The following is a 24,502-nucleotide window of genomic DNA, read 5'->3' on the forward strand; positions in this document are numbered from 1 at the left end:
ATTACACTCTATTTGTCTGTGATGATTTCAACATCAACAGAAGTTAAACAGTAGCCTTTCTTGACTGCACTGTTCAGATTCCTTAATGATATTATAGCTCTCACTTTAGACTGGCTAATCATCGAGAAAGGCATTTTGTGTGTCTTGGTGGAAGAAGAAACACAATGATGTAATGAATGAAACATTACTAACTTGATGCTCTTTGGGGAATTAATTTTAAATTCATATGCAGTATTTGACATACAAATTATAATATGTGAAGCTGTGAACATTGTTACAGTGTTAATGAGAAAAATACAGAAATTCTATTTCATAATTTCTAAAACTTTTGTCAGCACATGTGAATGTATGCTGTGCTCTATCTTTGCAAAAGAAATATAAGACATCACTAAAAGTGTACCATTAATTAGAGATGCAGGCATTACATAGCATTTCAAGCATCTTTATTCATGATTACCTCATTCTCGTTGTTTGCTGTATGATAACAGTGGTGGCTTTAAAAAATTAAAAGGAGACATTGCTTTTTTTTACATTCATGAAACATATACCAGTAGTGACACAGATTCATCCACAAAACATAATAATAGAGGAAGTATGAGTCTCCTGTCATAAAATTCCTGACAAATGATAAAAGCAGTACAATCTGTTTTGTGTTGTGTTTGAAGCATATTTAGAGAGGGCATGGCATCTGATTATGAAACTCAGCTTTATTCTGATAACTGGATGGAAGGCAACAGGCTCTATTGTTACTTTTCCTATCTTTCTAGTCACTGCTAACATACTTCTGCTGTAAACAGTATTTGCACTGAATGTGCCAAGAGCATCATCTCCGTTAGTGTACTATTTTTTATCTATCAGGTGTTGGTGGATTTAGAAGTGTGTCAGCTTGAAAAATACTATGTAGCTCTGTGTTATTTTATAATATTAGCATTGGATATTTGAAACTCATCCAACGATTACATCTAAACTAAAATAGCACCTGCATTTTCCACAAAAACTTCAATATTTCACATGAAAATGATCATTCCATTCAGTGCATTTGTTTCCTTGTTTTTATAAGACTTCAAATAATTTGTCATTATAGAAGTAGTGCATGTAAGTTTTTTGTTCTGATATCTGCAGTACAAGTGTTAGTGCCAACTGAGAAAAACCACCATGCATTATGAATTGTAATAAATGAAAATTAATTAAACACACATGTGAAATGTATGTATATATGCATATATTATACATATGTACATAGTCAGTCATGTTTTGCATGTATTGTAGACATTATAAGACAACTTTTCTCAAGTTTCTCTTGTTCGTTTTTAACATTTTGAGCATTGAACATAAACTGCCTACACTCTTGAGGATGATAGTTACCTTTCTGAAATAATACCTTCAATGTCACAAAGAATAGACTTCCCAACATAAATATGAAAACAGATGTCTGAAAAAGCATGTGTAGTCTGAAACTTGGAGTGCCTTATTTATTGGTGAAACTCATGTTTTTGAGAGCTAGAATAATAGCTTACATTAAGATACATTTTAAACTCATGATAATGCAGAGAGCTTTAAGACGTGAAAGTGATGTGAAGAAGTTTAAGATTTAATGCTGGAGCAAAGTACTCTTTGATTAGAATTACACTAGAAGCAGCGAGAAAATTAGGTACTTTTTCTAGAGTTCACTAGCAAACAAAGTTTATATAGTATAAATATATAAAAAAGTTGATATATATGTAACTTATTCATTTGAATGATGGTTGCGTAATGCAGCAGAGAAGGTGCTGTGTCTGTGCATGAAGTAAAGAACTTGATTCATGAACTCCAATCATTAAGTTCTGTCCTACTTAGTTTAAGAAAGCAACCAATTATTTGTCACTAGTTTTATTCCATGGCTCTGTGCTTCCTTGCCTGAAAGATATTTTCATAGATTTTTGTGGTAGATTTTTGTCTCTGACTGAATATGTGACAAGTGTTTATTGCTGAAGTTTCACCTGATGATTTACATTCAGGTAAAACTTCTTAGTGAATGGCAAAATATAAATAATTGTTGAGGACTTTACAGTTGTCCATAGCTTGTCAGCTTTGCAGGACATTTATGTGTTTGATAATTTTTAAATGTCAGAAATATGTCCTTTGAATGGGTTTTCTTCCTACAGTGCCTTACAAAGAGGCAAAATCAAGCAAAAAGACACACACAGTAAATTCATAAGAGAAGCAATGTGTGGGACATTCAAGATAACCATTTTTCATTAAAACAAGCAGTTCACAAAACTGTAACCTAATTGTCACTTTCTGCTGTTCAGCCTAGTTTCCATACAAATATTTAAGACTTTGTTGAAAAAGTGCTGGATTTAAGATTTAAGTGATTAGCATGTGCCATAAAAACTACATTTATTCATTAGTTGTGTTTGTTATTATAAGGATGTTTCTGTTTCGCTCTTTGTTATTAATGTAAGAAAAGTCATTTCTTAGAAGTATGATGGGCATCACGATTCTAGAGTTCCTTGCCAAAATATTTTGTTGGCCTTTATCAGAAAGTAAAAATATTGTGTCACATAAAGAATAGTGTTACTATCCGTACCGGTATGTAATTTGATTAATGCGAAGAACCTGTTACCTATTGGAGGCTAAAATTGCCCCTTTTTGTTTTTTAATTGCAGCATCTGAGTTTATTACACTTTTTGTTATAGATTTGATAATTTTTGTATTTTTATTACACACTTGTTAATAACAGGTCACTAGAGTATAAGATGGTAATGTTCACTGAACTGAAAACATATTGTTATAAAAAATGTTGATACTTGAAAATTTTGAAACTTACTTACAAATGAGTCGCTATTTAGAATTTAGCTCTAGTTCTTCCAGTACAGTAACTGTGTTATTAGCATAGTAACTGCATCTATGTTGTGTACAGTTTATTTGCTGCTCCTGAAAAAAGGAAACTCCAGTATTCAGAATGTTCCAAAATAAAAAAAGCTTACATTTAATGACAATATTAGTATTATTTTAGGAAATTTTGAAATGTAACACATTTTATCATTTTACAGAGTTCAGAAATAACATTCAGTGACTTGTATTTATTATCTTATTATTTAAGTGATGAATATTTTAAAAATTAGGTAGCAAGATAAAATTGTATATTGACTTAACTGCATAACCTGTGAGGTGCAATAGTTAATATAAAATTATATTTTTAGTGTGAAAAGGCAGTCACTGCCCATTTATTCAAACTATTTTACTCATATAACTTTTTTTGCCTTTATTTTGGAGAGAAAACTTATTGAAATTCAATTTAAATGAAACATGCAATGATTTATATTACTTTAATATATTGTTTATTGCTTAAAATTTTGAACATTTAAGAACAATATAAATATTACCATTAAGAATCTCGAAACACCCAAGTCAATCTAGTAAAAAACACCAGCAAAGAAACAGTGTACAAATGATTTACCAAAGTTTGATGTTAATTGTGTATTCCTAAATGATATATAACTATGCAGTGTTGGTTAAAATGCATATCAAAGTGATATCATGCATTTAACATTGGAGGTAAATAAATGTATTGCATCTACTAAAATACATTATTAATCTGCCCCATTTCAGAATATCCAAATTTCATTTACAGCTTTTTTTTCTTCTTTTTTGCGCTACATGTAACACAGCTGCATTGATGTAGGTCCATAAGAAAATGGAATTCACCTCTCAAATTCTACATTACACTTTTTCTGCATGATTGTTAAATTTAGTGTAGGGGCAGGCATTTAAGCTATCATTATGGGGGTCTGTCTAACTTTACTTACCATATTTACCTGAGTGTAAGATGACCCACCTTTCTTTAAGAGGCTCCTTGAGAAAAAATATTTTTTAGCATATTCTGACTAATCAGAATTACAAAATTTTTTCTGACGTAAAGGATCACACCTTTTCGAAATTTGTGCCATTTATTGACTGTCTACATTTTGGTTATATAAGGAGGAATAAAATAAACAAAAATTGTTTACATTAGTTTTTATCTTTATTGCCTTTTTTGTTTAATTAGCCTGTCGTTTGTGGTATTGCTGTTTTAAGTCATCATTGTCATCATCTTTACATCACAGCTGTGGAACTTATATAACCATTGTCACAGACATTTGGCTATCTCTTCTGTATGTAATGCAATTTCTGAGGTTGTCATTACTGTGGGACCCAAGAAAACAGCTCCAGTTTTTTCTATACTCATGTGAGAATGCTACAATGTCTCTTGCTTCCAAACATATCATCTATTGTCTACCACCACTCTCTCATTGGCTGTGTAGAACCAACAGCTCACAGGCCCCCGGTTGTTCCCGTCATATCTCATAGTGAGTGTCGACAACATTGCTGCACAAAATACAGACGTATACCACTGGCCCCCATCTAGACTTTTAGCATCTCTTGCAGAAAGTATGCTATTGTTGAGCATTTGTTCAATTTTAAAGTCAATTCGATTCTGAGTACAAATGGATTCAGGCAAACTGCATTTTGAACATGATAGATGTTCATAAAAAGACAAAGTATGCTTTATACATTCTCATGGTTGCCTGCACAACAAAATTTCTGCCTGCTCAACACTTTCCTCTCTGCATCTCTGCGCTTATCATAGCTCTCAGCCAAGCTGGGTCACTGTTCCCCCTCCAACTTTCTGTTGCTAGTGCTATGCTTGAGCAACAGTGAAACGTGTATGGAAATTTCTTCCAGGGTACACATCATATGTAACAACAGCAACTAATACATAAACAGATCACAATGACTATTCAGTCCAATTCTCAAACTTTCTGTTGTCCTGTGATTTAGTGATGTCTATTCATACTATCTCTACAGTGTGTCTACTGCTGTAATTAATTCTCACGTCAACAATTACATTCCATTTAATATAATTTATTTCATTTGTTAGACATTTCATTCTGTATGAAATGATAATTAAATGGACACCCTAGCTGCAAACAGGCGTTGATGTACTTCATTGGGGACATGTTGAAAATGTGTGCCCCGACCGGGACTCGAACCCGGGATCTCCTGCTTACATGGCAGACGCTCTATCCATCTGAGCCACCGCGGGCACAGAGGATAGTGCGTCTGCAGGGACTTATCCCTTGCACGCTCCTCGTGAGATCCACATTCCCAACATGTCCACACCACTACATTCGTAGTGCGCCTAATAGATGTTTGCCCATCATACTCATAACTCGTGGCAAATTAATCTAACAAGTTCCGTACGAGTTCGGGCATAGCGTGTGCGTTCGCACAAGAAGGTCAATGGCCGGGAAGCCATATTTTAACTATTTATGACGGTAGTATCTGTTCCCGAAAGAACAGTTACCGTGGATGACCATGCAGCTTTGCTAGGAATGAAATGATAATTAAATGGACACCCTAGCTGCAAACAGGCGTTGATGTACTTCATTGGGGACATGTTGAAAATGTGTGCCCCGACCGGGACTCGAACCCGGGATCTCCTGCTTACATGGCAGATGCTCTATCCATCTGAGCCACCGCGGGCACAGAGGATAGTGCGTCTGCAGGGACTTATCCCTTGCACGCTCCCCGTGAGATCCACATTCCCAACATGTCCACACCGCTACATTCGTAGTGCGCCTAATAGATGTTTGCCCATCATACTCATGTGGACATGTTGGGGATGTGGATCTCACGGGGAGCATGCAAGGGATAAGTCCCTGCAGACGCACTATCCTCTGTGCCCGCGGTGGCTCAGATGGATAGAGCGTCTGCCATGTAAGCAGGAGATCCCGGGTTCGAGTCCCAGTCGGGGCACACATTTTCAACATGTCCCCAATGAAGTACATCAACGCCTGTTTGCAGCTAGGATGTCCACTTAATTATCATTTCATTCCTAGCAAAGCTGCATGGTCATCCACGGTAACTGTTCTTTCGGGAACAGATACTACCGTCATAAATATTTCATTCTGTATTAATTTTCCTTCTCGTTTCATCTGAATGTCATCATCTTGTTCTGAAGCTGATTAAAAGCTGGTAATGATTTTCTCTGGTATTCTAATACATTGCAGCAACCAAATTTCTCATTTGCGATCCACATGGTAAATCATTAGTTTCTCAAAATTAAATAAAATATTACCTTGGGTTCAAAATCAAGTAATGTTTTTCGAAGGACAAGATTTTCACCTTAGAATGTTACCTTTGCTTAAAAAGCAGTATAAATGTATGGATAAAGTATCCATACATGTACGAGAACTTTTATTGCAAATCTGTTCAAATATGTTTGTAAGTTGATGGAATTTAATGTTGTTTCCTCCTGTGTTTCACAAAATTGTCAATTTTCAAGCAGAGCATTATATTGTTGTTGTTGGTAGTTTATAGTTTCCCATGTATTGCTTGCACTAGTGTCGCGAGTCAAATGTCAGATGATTGTTCAAGCTAGGTCAATTCTGTATAAAGCATTTCGGTGTACTGAGAAATCTCGAGCCTTTTTGAAAGCAAGTATTGTTTGATATGCCCTACCCTTCAGGATTGTTCAAAAGAAATTTGTACAAAACCTCAGTAGCCAAAGCGTTACCTGTAACTGTAAGATGACCCTATATTAATCTGTTAAACAATGTAAAAGCATTGTCCTCAGTAGCAATAGTTTGTGAATGTAAGACGACCCTCTATTTTTGAAATGACGAATTTGGGAGAAAACCTCATCTTATGATTGGGTACATTTGGTATTTTTAACATATTTATTGTGCTTGTGCATTCTTGTGTAGCTACTGAAATGCTCAGAGAAAGCAGCTGTCTGTTCACACAGATATAATAGCAGATACAAAACTGTAATAGATTTGCCTAATAAAGAAAAAATAATGAAAGAACTGTTTTCTCATAAAAAAGATAGGCTAAATTCAATTCGCAATTAGGAGGAATGGGAACAGTACACCATGTGCCAGGAAGAGAGAACAATACCTCATTTCAAGAGGTTACTAATAACAGAAAAAATACTGACACACTAAATATCTGGTCTTAAGCTGTTGTTACCAAAATAGCACAAGGTAGATACAGTAATATGCTCACCAATTAAAAATTCCATTACATATCAATAGAAGACATTAGAAAAAAATATAAAATATTAAATCAATGAGTGCAGCAGCAATTTTTCTGACCATGAAGCATTTTTTTTTTTTATAAAAGCATTGACAGCTGTGTTAATTTCATAGATCTCACTGTCCCCATGTTGTCCTTACAATCATAATACTTAAATAAGAATAAATTAATATTATTCATCTATAAAATATATGTAAGTAAATAACCTATAGGCTAACTAAATATCAATCAGTGTCCATCTCACTCCACACACACACACACAGAGAGAGAGAGAAGAGAAGAGATACACAGCTGGTCATCAAAATTGCAAAACCATGAAGTATAGAAAATAATGATATTTTACTTACTATACATAAACAGTCTAGTAGGAATACATGATTAAATTATAAGGTGATTTTGGGCTATACAGGGCACAATTTGGTACACAGAGCTTCCAACTCAATCAGCAATAATGGCTCTAACCTGGCCCAACACTGAGTCAACCTGAGCCTGGGCAACAGATAAGGGAATGCCATTCTGTGCTGCTTTAATGCTGTGACTGAGTCCATCAACAGTAACAGCCAGCGAGTTGTGGTATGCCCATCTCTCCACAACCCATGACTATGCAATGGTTGAGGAATATGGAGAATATGCAGACCATGGAAACAGTCGAATATCCTTGATATTGAGGTAGGTCAGGACAGCAGGGATAATGTGCAGTGTTATGTTATCTATCTCAAAGATAACATCATGATGACTTTGAAGATGGCACACAACCAAAGAGCTTAACACTTAAAAAGATAATGGCTGCTTTCCAAATTACATCTGTGTGAACCAGAAACGATCATCCCGTGTACTCAGTGCATCTCATACCATCACTCCAGGTGTTCAGCTTGCATGGTGATGACAAACACAATCTGGCCATGTATGCTCTCCTTGTAGCCTCCACATGGATACATTTATCAAAAGGCTGTACATGAAACCAGGACGACTCTGAAAAAAACAGTACTGCCATACTGTGCCCACTGTTGTCATTGGGTGCACTGTTGTTGGTACACCTCTCTATTATGCATCAAAGGAAGCCACAACAATGGTTACCATGCTGATAGCCCATGGTGCCCCAGGCATTGCACTATTTGTGTGGTAACTTATCTTGTTGCAAACAAGCCAGTTTCCTTATTCAAGGTCTGTGAGGTGGTTGTACAATCCTGCATGGGAAGTCCCTTAGGATTGTAGCTATGTTGGGCCATGAAATCCTGTTGAGTATGGCCCTCCTTAAACCAAAGATTCTATATTTGCATGACAGTTATGGAATTATGAGCAACACAAGCAGTAATATTGTGGAATGATAAACCAAGATCTCAGTAGGCCATAATCCTGCAGTTGTCACATTCTGACATTCCTTCCTACTTCAGGCATAACATGATATTCTCACAAACAAACACCATTTAAATGTAAAATATATGAAAGCCAACCAATAACCTATGACTGTCTGATGTGTACACATAGAAACATTAAATATGATTTCTGAATGAGAAACTAACTGCACAGTCCTTTGTTATGTACATAATGTAAATGTCATTACTCTCACCTATTTTCTACAATTCTACTAAAATACTAATCATCTGTATATGCAAGCAGCTAGTACATTTCATGACAATTTGACTTCTGCTTCATGGCTCCTTCCTCATGTCATGATTTTAATGGACAGGAGCATACTATGTGCTATTGCTATTCAGAAGTTTATTTCTTCATTTAAACTCTGTTTGATTTTGTGTAATATCTATTCTACAAAAATACCTGTATTTGACATAACAAAGCAAGAAGAAATGCGTATTGTAGGCAACTGCGTAAGAGATTCTCAACTGTGTTGTTAAACACCATCAGAGTAATAGACCTAAACTCAGAATAAGAAAACAATGATGGACATCCTTTGAAGTTCAGTATTTGCTCTCTGTAGTTCTTGGGTGTTGACAAATGAACCAAAAATGTTCTAAATGTTCTTTCAAAAATTGTAAAATTATTTATGACACAAACATGCTGGGAATGAATTAATAATAACAATATCATGAAAAGGACAGACTGCTGTTCCCCATACAGAGGTGACGAATCACAGACAGGCATGATGCTAAAATTGTATACATGTTAGCTTTTGACCAAACAGCCTCCTTCTGAAGTAGAAAAGACACACACATTCGTACAATCACAATTCATGACTTCAGACTCTGACCACTGTGGCCAGATTGAGTCGTAACTGCATGTGATGGGAGCAGCACTCTGGGTTGAGTGGAGGGGGCAAGGAAAAGCCACAGGTGGGGATGGGTGGGGGATAGCAGGATGGGTTGGAGGAAGGTGTAGTGCTGCTTGTGGGAGATTGCAGCAGGGACATGGTGGAGTAGGGTAGGGCTGCTGTGTACAGTTGTGAGTTTCAGGGGAAGGGGGAGGGAGGTAACGTTGGATATATTGCAGGGAGAGTTCCCACATGCACAATTCAAAAAGCTGCTGTTGGTAGGAAGGATCCAGATGGTGCAGGCTGTGAAGCAGTCATCGAATTGAAGTGTACTGTGTTGGGCAGCATGTTCAGCAACTGGGTGGTTCAGCTGTCTCTTGGCCACTGTTTGTTGCTGGCCATTCATGTCAACAGAGGGTGCTTGTTAGTTGTCATGCCCCTGTAGAAATCAATACAATGGTTGCAGTATTTTATCCATCCTCAGCAATTGCAGTTGTATATATTGAAATAATCAGCAACCAGTTGCAAAAAGAAATTTAATTTCTTAATGGATTTTTGGCTCTCAGTGCCCTTCTTCAGAAGGTTATACCAATTGCATTACTTGCAAATGTCAGCATTAAGACACATGCAGCAAAATTCTGTGGTCATTTATTTATTTATTTATATCCCATAAATCCAATACTGCGAGGCATTCGCATGCATGTAGAATGGGTCAGAATTATTACAAATAATACAAAAGGAATACATAAAAGTACCTCTTGCAAGAGGATATCTGATATAAGACAAAATACACATTAATTGGCATAGAAAAATATGGTAGATCTTAATAGCTAAATGAAAGACACAGTAATGTTAACAGTGATTGCGAATATCGTAATGCACAATAGCACATCAAATTAGTAAATGAAAAAATCAATTACAGTTAATGCTACTGAAATATTCTTCTACCAAATAGAAGAAATTATCTAATAAATACTGTTTGAGTTGTTGTTTAAATTTGGGAAGCTCGTGGATAAGTAATTTCAGTGGTGGTGGGAGAGCATTGAACACCTTGCAGTTCACGGAATGGACTCCTTTTTGTACAATAATAAGGTTTTTTGATTCATAATGGAGGTCCATCTTCCTCCTGGTATTGTGGGTATGGTATGAATCATTGGTTTTATACGATTGTCCATTTTTACCAATGAAACATAACAGGGAGTAGATATATTGACATGCAGTTTTCAGTATCCCTAATTTTCTGAAAAAGGTTCCTACAAAAATGTCTAGGCTGGACTCCACTCATTTTCCTAATAACTCTCTTTTGGGCAATGAATATTTTTTTGGATAGTGGCTGATTACCCCAGAAAACTATGCCATACAGCAATAATGCATGGAAATAACTAAAATAAGCAGTTTTTGTGGTGTCTCGGTCACATACAGCGGAAATAATATGAACAGCGAATGTTGCTGAGCTGAGTTTTTTGTGGAGGTGCAAAATATGTCCAGACCATTTTAGACTGTTGTCAATGCGTACACCCAGAAACTGGGGTGACTCAACTTTTAGTAAGTCACTACCATTCAATGTAATACTTAATTGATCCTCAACTTTTTTCCTTACTTGGAATTGCACAAACTGAGTCTTATGTGGTTCATAGCACCTGTACAAAAATAGTAACAATAAGATATAGACAGCAAAGTGCCATGGTTATGTGGTTCATAGCGCCTTTACAAAAATGATGCACCACGTTTGTACAGGCACTATTGATCACATGACCATGGCACTTTGCTGTATGCATCTTACTGTTGACACTCACAGATAATGCGATAGGTATAACCTTCTAGAAAGTGCCTGAAACTGGTTAAGAAATTAAACTTCTTTTTGCAACTGATTGCTTATTATTTCGAGGTACGTAGTGGTTGCGGCTTGGTTTGTTGATCATATTCCTGCTTTCGTAGATAACCCTGCCTTAGATGGGACAGGAGATGTTTGTGACCAGACTGGAGTAAGTGGCGGTGGTGGTAGTGATGGGAGAATGTATGGGACAGGCTTTGCACCTAGGCCCTGTTGCAGTGAAATGAGCCATGAGGCAACAGGCTGGGAGCAGGGGTAGTGTATGTTAGTTAATATTCCAAAGATCATTTATATGATAAATAATAATGATGTGGAACAGGTCCTTTTCCATTCATATCGCAGATTAATTTATAAATATGGCAGCATGCTGAATATTTATAAGTTTTTATTTTATTTATTATCATTATCATCATCATCATCATCATTGTTATTAAATATACAGATATGAGTTAGTGATTCATACTTTATAATAATAGAAATTTTTATGGCACAGAAGGAGCTGTCAAGGAGAAACATTTTCAGTTTATTTTCAAATTTTAATTTGCTACCTGTCAGGCACTTAATATAATAGGGTAAGTGATCAAAAAGTTTAATTGCAGCGTTGTGCACCCCTTTTTGTACTAAGGAAAATGTGGAGTAATAAATGTCATTTTTCCTTCTAGTATCATTGTCTTATACATCCTCGTTCCTTTTGATCTGCAGTGGATTATTTACAACAAACTTCATGATGGAGTAAATATACAGTCAAGCAGCAGTCAGAATGCTCAAATCCTTAAGCAGATGCCTACAAGAGTATTCTTGGTTGGCATCTGGCAGCACATATTATTCTTACAGCACATTTTTTAGCAATGAAGGCTTTACTTCTTAAAGACAAGTTATCCCATAACAATATTCAATATGACGTTATTGAATGAAAATATGGCAACTTACCAGTTTCTCTCTCCCCAAGATTTGCAATGATTCTACTTGCAAATGTGGCCATCTAAACGTTTTGGTTTCCACCCTATTTATTATTTCCTCACTGTGTGTTACCCTTATCATTGGTGTAGTACCTCTAAATGTGCAAGAACTGAAAATGTTGTGCCTTTATAAAATTGAGCATGCAACCATTTGCAGAAAACCAGTCAATGACACTGTTAAGAACTTCATTATCATTTCTTCTGTTGCTTATGCATGCTTTGATTGATTACAGTACTAGTGTCATTTGCAAAAAGAAGTAATTCTACTTGTAATTAGATGGAAGATCATTTACATATATGAGTAACAATGGCAGACCTAAGATTGAGCCTTGGGGAACTCTATGTGATTTCTCTGCAGTCAGAGGGATCTCCCCTGATTACACTGGTTGAATTACTAAGTATAACTTTCTGCATTCTTTTGGTTAGATATAACATTATCCTTTAATTGCCTACACCATCAATTCCATTAAATTCCTCTTTTTCTAGGAGAATATTGTGGTTCATACAGTCAAATGCCTTAGATAGGTCACAGAAAATATCGACTGGTGCTGTTTTGTTACTTAATCCTTGTAAAATTTGGTGAGTTGATGTGAAAATGGCATTCTCAATCGAGAAACTCTTTTTAAATGCAAACTGTGATTTATTGAGGATATTATTGTTGCTCAGGTGGAATACTATTCTAGAATGTCACCTTCTCAGAAAGTTTGTAAAATGATGTCAGCAGCGAAACAGGTCAATAGTTATTGACATCTCTCCTATCATCTCTCTTATAAAGGGATTTAACAGTGGCATATTTCATTCTCTCCAGGAAAATCCCATGAGTAAGTGATTCACTATATATTTCAGATGAGACAGGGCTTATAAGGGAACAAATCTTTAGTACTCTGTCAGAAACACCATCAAGTCCATATGAGATTTTATTTTTGAGGGGTTATATAATTTTCTTAATTTCAGTTGATATGATTGAAATTTATGAGCATTGGTTTTTCAACTTACAGCTGTGATTTTTTCTCAAACTATTTGCCACCATATTTTCTACTATATCTACAACTACATCTACAAGGCTACTTTGCAAATTACACTTAAGTGCCTGGCAGAGGGTTCATTGAACCACCTTCACACTAATTCTCTATTATCCCACTCTTGAACAGCACACAGAAAATATGAACACCTATATCTTTCCTTGTGAACTCTGATTTCCCTCATTTTACTATGGTGATCATTTCTCCATATGTAGGTCGGCTTCAACAAATTATTTTCGCATTCAGAGGAAAACGTTAGTTACCGAAACTTCATGAGAAGAACATGCTGCAATAAGAAACACCTTTGTTTTACTGACGTCCATCCCAAATTCTGTATCATGTCTGTGGCATTCTCTCCCCATTTTCTCTTTAATACAAAATATGTTGCCCTTCTCTGAATTTTCTTGATGTGCTCTGTTAACCATATCCGGTAAGAATCCCACACTGTGCAGCAGTTCTCCAAAAGAGGATGGGCAAGCATAGTGTGGGCAGTCTCCTTAGTACATCTGTTGCATCTTATAAGTGTTCTGATAGTAAGACACTGTTTTCAGTTCTTCTTCCCCACATCATTTTCTATGTATCCTTTCCAATTTAAGTTGTCAGTATCTGTAGTTCCTGGGTATTTAGTTGCATTAATGGCCTTTATATTTGATTGATTTGCCACGTGGCTGAAGTTTGACAAATTCCTTTTAGCATTCAAGTGGATGACCTCACACTTTTCTTTATTTAGGGTCAGTTGCCAGTTTTCATACCATACAGATATCTTATCTAAATCATTTTGCAATTGGTTTTGACCTTCTGATGACTTTACCAGACATAGCATCATCCACAAAAAACATAAGATGGCTGCTCAAATGGTTTCCCAAATCATTTATATAGATGAGGAACAGCAGAAGGCCTGTAACGCTATCTTGGGGAATGCCAGAAATCACTTCTGTTGTACTTGATGACTTCCCATCAATTACTATGAACTGTGACCCCTCTGACAGGAAATCACAAATCCAGTCACATAACTGAAATGAAATTCCATAGCATGCAATTTGATTATAAACCAACTGTGGTACGGTGTTATCTGTAAATCTAGAAACACAGAATCAATTTGAAATCCCTTCTCAATAACACTCAACACTTTGTGTGAGTAAAGTGCTAGTTTTGTTTCACAAGAATGATGTTTTCTAAATCTTGGGCGACTGTCAGTAGACCATTCTCTTCGAGGTAATTTATAATCTTTGAACGCAATATATGTTCCAAATCCTGCTGCATATGGTCATTAATGATATGGGGCTGTAATTTAGTGGAGTATTCCTATTACCTTTCTTGAATATTGGTGCAACCTGTACAACTTTCCAGTCTTTGGGTACAGATCTTTTGTCAAGCGAGTGGTTGTACATGATTGTTAAGTATGTAGCTATTGCATCAGTTCATTCTGAAAGGAACCTAATTGGTATACAATCTGGACCATAAGACTTGCTTTTACTAAGTGATTTAAGTTGCTTCACTACTCTGAGGATATCTACTTCTAAGTTACTCATGTTGGTGGTTGTTCTTGACTTGAATTCTGGAATATTTACCACGTCCTCCTTGGTGAAGGAATTTTGGAAGGTTCTGTTTAGTAACTGTGCCTTAGCAGCACTGTCATTGATAGGATTTCCACTGCTACTGCGCAGAGAGGGCATTGATTGTGTCTTGCTGCTAGCATACTTTACAATAGGTCAGAATCTCCTTGTATTTGCTGACAGATCTCGAGATAAAGCTTCATTGTGAAAACTATTATAAGCATCTCGCATTGCGGTCCACGCTAAATTTTGGGCTTCTGTAAAAGGTTGCCAATCTCAGGGATTCTGAGTTTGTTTAAATTTAATTTATGATAATGAAATGCATTTGCTACCTATGACTCGTCATTTATAGCTCTTCCATTTAAGTCAGTAGCGATGTTATCATGTTCTTAACCAGTCATTCTGACTTTGTTTCGCTACATTCCATATCACCTTAAGTCTGTTGTCAGAGCTACTGATTACTGATGTGCCATGCATGTGCATTGATTTTTTATTAAATTTTCTTAGTAAATTTGAGTAGTTTTTGTAGTGTGCAACTACTGCAGTATCTTTATTTCTTCTTGCCAACAGATACAATTTCCTGTTCCTTTCATGAAATACTGTAATTTCTCTACTGATCCATGGGTTTTTACATGGCTGTTTAATGTCGTTTCTGGAAAGCGATGTAGCATAGGTTTGGTGGGTGGCAGAATACCTCTGTGGCTGAGGTGGAAGGGATGGTGGGTAGGGTATTTCTCATTTCAGGGCACAATGAGAGTTAATCGAAACCCTAGCGGAGAGTGTGGTTCAGTTGCTCCAGTTCTGGGTGGTATTGAGCCATGAGGGGAATGCTCATTTATAGTTTGATGGTGTGTAGGTGGGAGGTGGCAGGTGACTTGAGAGGTCACCTACTCCAGTTGTAACATTCTGGTTTCAACCTCATGCAAAGGCATTTGCAAGTAATACAAAATACACATTCACACGGGCAAACAAATTAACATTGTCACAACTGTATCTACTCTTATTACCACTAATAATAATATTTAAAATAAATTTACAAATATGAAATACTCACTCAACCCAGTGTCACATTTTAATAATGACACCAAATCAAGCTTAGTGTGAAAATATTTCTAGGATCAGATTAATAAAAGACTGAAACTGAATGAACACACTGATAACATAGCACAAGACATAGTGTAAGTGTAGCCCATCTTATCCTTAAATGTACCTCGTTCTTTTGATATTTACATGAAAACTGCTTATACATTTAGCATATTCTAACTCCTGGTTGTTTTGTAGAATGTGCTTTAGGGACAAAGTCACAAAATTCTTCACTCAGCTAAAACAAGCACGGAGAATATCATGTGCAGCTGCTATTACAAGGATCTTAGTATTTTGAAGCTCACTTGGCAGTATGACTTCTTTTTAAAGGAAATTGTACTAATAATAAATCTGAAAGTCAGATGAACTGTTAAATGTTCCATGAAGAGACTGACATGATTACCAAGTAAGTTTTGCATCCTTTTCCAGCATCCAGAATGGAGTTAAGTGTGTTGGCTGCAGTTGTCTCTATTACGGTACCTACAAACATAAAAGAGAAGAACAGAACTCCCAAGAAATTCCAAACCACATTCAAAATAAATCCTGTTGACTATGCTCATAAATCATCTGGTTCTTGGTGCTGAAGTTTTTAATTAATACTCATGGCTTTAGGAAAACAAGTTCTTTAGAATGTGTGTCGATGATTATTGTTCATAAATAATTATTTTTATTTGTCAGGTAACTGTAAACTTGAAACATTTCAGATGAGCACCAAACAGATTAAATTATCAGCAAATTAATGCCAATATTAATCTTTCAAAGTATCAAGCTTAAAGAAGTGCTAATTCTAGCACATGAACATAATCTAAGAATGCATATGTAAGTGAATGTATAAAACACTAGCAAGTCACTAAAATGCCATCCCTTCTGTTCATGAGGTTCAGTCAAATGAAACCTGGTCAGTGTGTCTACCTTACACATAAGGTGACACCACGTAACTGTAGGTATGGTGGCGCCATCTATTGGTAGAGAGACTGATGCGTGCACACCATTTGGTGTTGCATAGTGCCAGTGTGGTTTCATGCCGAAGAGAAGGTGGTCATACAAGTACATCTACATCTACATCTACATTGATACTCCGCAAGCCACCCAACGGTGTGTGGCGGAGGGCACTTTACGTGCCACTGTCATTACCTCTCTTTCCTGTTCCAGTCGCGTATGGTTCGCGGGAAGAACGACTGTCTGAAAGCCTCCGTGCGCGCTCTAATCTCTCTAATTTTACATTCGTGATCTCCTCGGGAGGTATAAGTAGGGGGAAGCAATATATTCGATACCTCATCCAGAAACGCACCCTCTCGAAACCTGGCGAGCAATCTACACCGCAATGCAGAGCGCCTCTCTTGCAGAGTCTGCCACTTGAGTTTATTAAACATCTCCGTAACGCAATCACGGTTACCAAATAACCCTGTGACGAAACGCGCCGCTCTTCTTTGGATATTCTCTATCTCCTCCGTCAGACCGATCTGGTACGGATCCCACACTGATGAGCAATACTCAAGTATAGGTCGAACGAGTGTTTTGTAAGCCACCTCCTTTGTTGATGGACTACATTTTCTAAGCACTCTCCCAATGAATCTCAACCTGGCACCCGCCTTACCAACAATTAATTTTATATGATCATTCCACTTCAAATCGTTCCGCACGCATACTCCCAGATATTTTACAGAAGTAACTGCTACCAGTGTTTGTTCCGCTATCATATAATCATACAATAAAGGATCCTTCTTTCTATGTATTCGCAATACATTACATTTGTCTATGTTAAGGGTCAGTTGCCACTCCCTGCACCAAGTGCCTATCCGCTGCAGATCTTCCTGCATTTCGCTACAATTTTTTAATGCTGCAACTTCTCTGTATACTACAGCATCATCCGCGAAAAGCCGCATGGAACTTCTGACACTATCTACTAAGTCATTTATATATATTGTGAAAAGCAATGGTCCCATAACACTCCCCTGTGGCACGCCAGAGGTTACTTTAATGTCTGTAGACGTCTCTCCATTGATAACAACATGCTGTGTTCTGTTTGCTAAAAACTCTTCAATCCAGCCACACAGCTGGTCTGATATTCCGTAGGCTCTTACTTTGTTTATCAGGCGACAGTGCGGAACTGTATCGAACGCCTTCCGGAAGTCAAGAAAAATAGCATCTACCTGGGAGCCTGTATCTAATATTTTCTGAGTCTCATGAACAAATAAGGCGAGTTGGGTCTCACACGATCGCTGTTTCCGGAATCCATGTTGATTCCTACATAGTAGATTCTGGGTTTCCAGAAATGACATGATACGCGAGCAAAAAACATGTTCTAAAATTCTACAAGAGATCGACGTAAGAGATATAGGTCTATAGTTTTGCGCATCTGCTTGACGACCCTTCTTGAAGACTGGGACTATCTGTGCTCTTTTCCAATCATTTGGAACCCTCCGTTCCTCTAGAGACTTGCGGTACACGGCTGTTAGAAGGGGGGCAAGTTCTTTCGCGTACTCTGTGTAGAATCGAATTGGTATCCCGTCAGGTCCAGTGGACTTTCCTCTATTGAGTGATTCCAGTTGCTTTTCTATTCCTTGGACACTTATTTCGATGTCAGCCATTTTTTCGTTTGTGCGAGGATTTAGAGAAGGAACTGCAGTGCGGTCTTCCTCTGTGAAACAGCTTTGGAAAAAGGTGTTTAGTATTTCAGCTTTACGCGTGTCATCCTCTGTTTCAATGCCATCATCATCCCATAGTGTCTGGATATGCTGTTTCGAGCCACTTACTGATTTAACGTAAGACCAGAACTTCCTAGGATTTTCTGTCAAGTCGGTACATAGAATTTCACTTTCGAATTCAATGAACGCTTCACGCATAGCCCTCCTTACGCTAACTTTGACATCGTTTAGCTTCTGTTTGTCTGAGAGGTTTTGGCTGCGTTTAAACTTGGAGTGGAGCTCTCTTTGCTTTCGCAGTAGTTTCCTAACTTTGTTGTTGTACCACGGTGGGTTTTTCCCGTCCCTCACAGTTTTACTCGGCATGTACCTGTCTAAAACGCATTTTACGATTGCCTTGAACTTTTTTCCATAAACACTCAACATTGTCAGTGTCGGAACAGAAATTTTCGTTTTGATCTGTTAGGTAGTCTGAAATCTGCCTTCTATTACTCTTGCTAAACAGATAAACCTTCTTCCCTTTTTTTATATTCCTATTAACTTCCATATTCAGGGATGCTGCAACGGCCTTATGATCACTGATTCCCTGTTCTGTACATACAGAGTCGAAAAGTTCGGGTCTGTTTGTTATCAGTAGGTCCAAGATGTTATCTCCACGAGTAGGTTCTCTGTTTAATTGCTCGAGGTAATTTTCGGATAGTGCACTCAGTATAATGTCACTCGATGCTCTGTCCCTACCACCCGTCCTAAAGATCTGAGTGTCCCAGTCTATATCTGGTAAATTGAAATCTCCACCTAAGACTATAACATGCTGAGAAAATTTATGTGAAATGTATTCCAAATTTTCTCTCAGTTGTTCTGCCACTAATGCTGCTGAGTCGGGAGGTCGGTAAAAGGAGCCAATTATTAACCTAGTTCGGTTGTTTAGTGTAACCTCCACCCATAATAATTCACAGGAACTATCCACTTCTACTTTACTACAGGATAAACTACTACTAACAGCGACGATCACTCCACCACCGGTTCCATGCAATCTATCCTTTCTAAACACCGTCTGTACCTTTGTAAAAATTTCGGCAGAATTTATCTCTGGCTTAAGCCAGCTTTCTGTACCTATAACGATTTCAGCTTCGGTGCTTTCTATCAGCGCTTGAAGTTCCGGTACTTTACCAACGCAGCTTCGACAGTTGACTATTACAATACCGATTGCTGCTTGGTCCCCGCATGTCCTGACTTTGCCCCGCACCTGTTGAGGCTGTTGCCCTTTCTGTACTTGCCCAAGGCCATCTAACCTAAAAAACCGCCCAGCCTACACCACACAACCCCTGCTACCCGTGTAGCCGCATGTTGCGTGTAGTGGACTCCTGACCTATCCAGCGGAACCCGAAACCCCACCACCCTATGGCGCAAGTCGAGGAATCTGCAGCCCACACGGTCGCAGAACCGTCTCAGCCTCTGATTCAGACCCTCCACTCGGCTCTGTACCAAAGGTCCGCAGTCAGTCCTGTCGACGATGCTGCAGATGGTGAGCTCTGCTTTCATCCCACTAGCGAGACTGGCAGTCTTCACCAAATCAGATAGCCGCCAGAAGCCAGAGAGGATTTCCTCCGATCCATAGCGACACACATCATTGGTGCCGACATGAGTGACCACCTGCAGATGGGTGCACCCTGTACCCTTCATGGCATCCGGAAGGACCCTTTCCACATCTGGAATGACTCCCCCCGGTATGCACACGGAGTGCACATTGGTTTTCTTCCCCTCTCTTGCTGCCATTTCCACATGCAGGCAAGTAAGCAGGAACAACAAAGAGTGATTCAATTTTTGGCAGCGGAGGGAGTTGGAGGCCGCAAAATGTATCGATGGATTAAGACTGTGTACAAAGAGTACAGTCTGAGTTGTTTCGAGTGTTGTAGAATGGCGCAAACGACTCCTTGAGGTGCAAAAGTCACTGGAAGATGATATTCATCCTGGAGAGGCTCATCGTGTGATAATACTGGAAATGGATGTGGAAGTGAGTCTTGGACAACTGCAGAATCACTGTGGACAACATCCATTGGTTTTTGGATCTCTAAAACAAGCTATTCGCGAATATTGATTCGCAATGGATGACGTTTGCCATAAATCATCATCATCTTCATATCAATGGATGACTAAGTGTGTGACTGGGTCCAGGCCTGTATCCAACAGCAGCCTACTAGCTTCTTCAAGGATGGAATCAACCAGCTAGTGTCACAATGGGATAAATATGCCAACAGTTTTGGAGACTATTTTGGAGTGTGTGTACTGTGTATACCGTATTTACTCGAATCTAAGCCGCACTTTTTTTCCTGTTTTTGTAATCCAAAAAACCGCCTGCGGCTTAGAATCGAGTGCAAAGCAAGCGGAAGTTCTGAAAAATGGTAGTAGGTGCCGCCAAAAGTAACTTCTGCCGTCGAATATATGTAGCGCTACACAGGCATGCTTTGTAGACACAAAGATAAATACTGGCGCCAAAACCTCTGCGTCAATAAATAAATTTTAAAAAGGTGGAAGACGAGCTTTTTTTCTCCGTCCCGAGTTTCGACCATTTTCATACATTATCCAACGAAGTAAATACAAATTCTGTATTGTTCATCTCCGAACGTAGCAGAATTTCAATGTACTATGAAAATATGACTGGCAAGACTGTTTGGGATGTTTGTCAATATGGCCAACTCTACGTTCTGAATTTTTTCCTACCTGTGAGGTTGCTAATAGGAACCTGATGAAATGTGAATCACATGGACTATTCTCTTCACCATAAGAATAATACGAATATAAACATTTTGCCATGTATTCTTTCGTGTTTGCTGCTATCTCATTTAAATCCTGTCTGCCTAATAAACTACGAAACTAGAGCGGGACAACAGAAAACGCGGAAGAATATACGTATCGTGTCATGTTTATATTCGTATTATTTTTATGCCTAATAGTGATACGGTCAGAAATTAAGCAGGGCAACTGACTAGATTTTTAAATCTAAGATAACTAATTTCTGTCCAGAATTTGATGTACTAAAGAAGCGGCCGCAAAGATTTTCAAACGGAGAAAACTTTTCGCCTAACTATCATTCAGAACATGTTCTATCATACGCAGTCTATTATTTGGTTCTTGTTGATCATTATCAAAGAAAGCTGCAGTGTAAGTAACAACAAATAGCAGTCTCTTGCCATTGTTTCGCTAATAAGACGATTCCTCTCTTTTTTTTTTTTCAATTGTAAGCGGCGGTAGCGCGCACAGAAGCAAGCCATGCCGCGAGCGGCGACAGGCCGTAAACACGCACTATCAGAATGCGACAAACAGTGCATGACACAGTACAGTAATGCATTTTCAGCTTAGAGTGGCGTAAACACCTATAACAAAGAAAATGGCACTTATCAGATCAAAGCAAAATAAGCAATCGATTCAAACCAGACGAAGCACGTGAAAAAGGAAGGGTACCTGTATAAATACTGACGGAGCGCCTGCCGCTACCTGGTAAAGCTTAACTGCTAAGCTTACGACTCGAACCAAACTACTGTAACTGTATCGTCATTCATTCGACCTAAATTGTGTCTCATATTACAATGGACCAACTTTGTTTCGACATGGAGGTGTGGCCTAAAACTTTTCTCTCTCCTTGAATTTCGAGTCTCAAATTTCAGGTGCGGCTTAGATTTGGGAAATTTTTTTTCCCTTTATTTCGAGTCTCATTTTTCAGGTGCGGCTTAGATTCGAGTGCGGCTTAGATTCGAGTAAATACGGTAACTCCATTTTTGAGTTAGTAAAATCATTACCATTATTTTACACTAGTGACTGGGTTTCATTTGAATGTCCCTTATAATTCTGTTATTAGTAAATTTTCAATCATTATTGCATAAATTTCTCCATTAGTTCACAGGAGTTTCATAACAGTTGGTACTGAGAGTGAATCATTTGTGTACTGATGTTTCCCTTTTATAGGCATTGGTGGATCTGTTTAGTTTCATGAATTTGTTATATATTTATGAAGTTTGGTACATTGTGCATAGGAGTGCAAATAAATGATTCAAACTATTTTGAACATAATTTTATGAGAATGTCCCGTATGCCTTTAAATTCATCATACACTCCTGGAAATGGAAAAAAGAACACATTGACACCGGTGTGTCAGACCCACCATACTTGCTGCGGACACTGCGAGAGGGCTGTACAAGCAATGATCACACGCACGGCACAGCGGACACACCAGGAACCGCAGTGTTGGCCGTCGAATGGCGCTAGCTGCGCAGCATTTGTGCACCGCCGCCGTCAGTGTCAGCCAGTTTGCCGTGGCATACGGAGCTCCATCGCAGTCTTTAACACTGGTAGCATGCCGCGACAGCGTGGACGTGAACCATATGTGCAGTTGACGGACTTTGAGCGAGGGCGTATAGTGGGCATGCGGGAGGCCGGGTGGACGTACCGCCGAATTGCTCAACACGTGGGGCGTGAGGTCTCCACAGTACATTGATGTTGTCGCCAGTGGTCGGCAGAAGGTGCACGTGCCCGTCGACCTGGGACCGGACCGCAGCGACGCACGGATGCACGCCAAGACCGTAGGAACCTACGCAGTGCCGTAGGGGACCGCACCGCCACTTCCCAGCAAATTAGGGACACTGTTGCTCCTGGGGTATCGGGGAGGACCATTCGCAACCATCTCCATGAAGCTGGGCTACGGTCCCGCACACCGTTAGGCCGTCTTCCGCTCACGCCCCAACATCGTGCAGCCCGCCTCCAGTGGTGTCGCGACAGGCGTGAGTGGAGGGACAAATGGAGACGTGTCGTCTTCAGCGATGAGAGTCGCTTCTGCCTTGGTGCCAATGATGGTCGTATGCGTGTTTGGCGCCGTGCAGGTGAGCGCCACAATCAGGACTGCATACGACCGAGGCACACAGGGCCAACACCCGGCATCATGGTGTGGGGAGCGATCTCCTACACTGGCCGTACACCACTGGTGATCGTCGAGGGGACACTGAATAGTGCACAGTACATCCAAACCGTCATCGAACCCATCGTTCTACCATTCCTAGACCGGCAAGGGAACTTGCTGTTCCAACAGGACAATGCACGTCCGCATGTATCCCGTGGCACCCAACGTGCTCTAGAAGGTGTAAGTCAACTACCCTGGCCAGCAAGATCTCCGGATCTGTCCCCCATTGAGCATGTTTGGGACTGGATGAAGCGTCGTCTCACGCGGTCTGCACGTCCAGCACGAACGCTGGTCCAACTGAGGCGCCAGGTGGAAATGGCATGGCAAACCGTTCCACAGGACTACATCCAGCATCTCTACGATCGTCTCCATGGGAGAATAGCAGCCGGCATTGCTGCGAAAGGTGGATATACACTGTACTAGTGCCGACATTGTGCATGCTCTGTTGCCTGTGTCTATGTGCCTGTGGTTCTGTCAGTGTGATCATGTGATGTATCTGACCCCAGGAATGTGTCAATAAAGTTTCCCCTTCCTGGGACAATGAATTCACGGTGTTCTTATTTCAATTTCCAGGAGTGTATTACATGAACAAGTTTAATTGACATGTTTGTATAGTTTAATGTGCAGTGTGTGACCTTCAATGAATGGGAAGTGAGCCAGAGCTGGACTGAATCCACAAAGTGGATTAACAACCATTAGTCTCCTACACCAGCTAGCCTGCACATGATTTCCAAACAGTTTTCTTTGCTTGTTTAGGTGAATATTAGGCTTGTCCCCAATCTCCATCTCAGTAAATATGATACACATACATTTAAAATATGATAACACACAGGACAAATTTTATACAGTTCACAGATGTCACACACATCTTCCCTCCATTAGGTTAACTGATGACTGTCATAGGAAGGCCATATTAAAAGAAGATAATTTGCCAAACCATGAATAACTGTGGACCATATACAGTGGGACAAATGCTAGGAAAAAGAGACAGAGTCAAGTTTAATTTTTCTGCTTCTTGTTGCTTTAGTCTCCAGTTCTCATTTTGTGCAACTCTCCATGCTAATCAATCTAGTGGAAGTGACTCCTGTCAACAACATATTGTTATCCTAGATAGCTGACACTTGTGACAATTGAGGTACATATAATATATCCTTTAAATGGTGACACACACCAAAACCCCA

The 24,502-nt window shown here is 38.9% G+C and overlaps 3 non-coding genes across 3 annotated transcripts; 1 reads left to right on the plus strand and 2 right to left on the minus strand.

The window, feature by feature from the left end:
• Window positions 1–4,994: 4,994 nt before the first annotated feature.
• On the minus strand, window positions 4,995–5,069 carry Trnat-ugu. Its single transcript has one exon. It is a non-coding gene; the product is annotated as a tRNA-Thr (tRNA).
• A 365-nt stretch (window positions 5,070–5,434) lies between these two features.
• Window positions 5,435–5,509, minus strand: Trnat-ugu. The gene has a single exon. It is a non-coding gene; the product is annotated as a tRNA-Thr (tRNA).
• A 197-nt stretch (window positions 5,510–5,706) lies between these two features.
• Trnat-ugu lies at window positions 5,707–5,781 on the plus strand. Its single transcript has one exon. It is a non-coding gene; the product is annotated as a tRNA-Thr (tRNA).
• Window positions 5,782–24,502: the final 18,721 nt, after the last annotated feature.

Source organism: Schistocerca americana, chromosome 8 (genome assembly GCF_021461395.2).
Source record: "Schistocerca americana isolate TAMUIC-IGC-003095 chromosome 8, iqSchAmer2.1, whole genome shotgun sequence".
Taxonomy (NCBI): domain Eukaryota; kingdom Metazoa; phylum Arthropoda; class Insecta; order Orthoptera; family Acrididae; genus Schistocerca; species Schistocerca americana.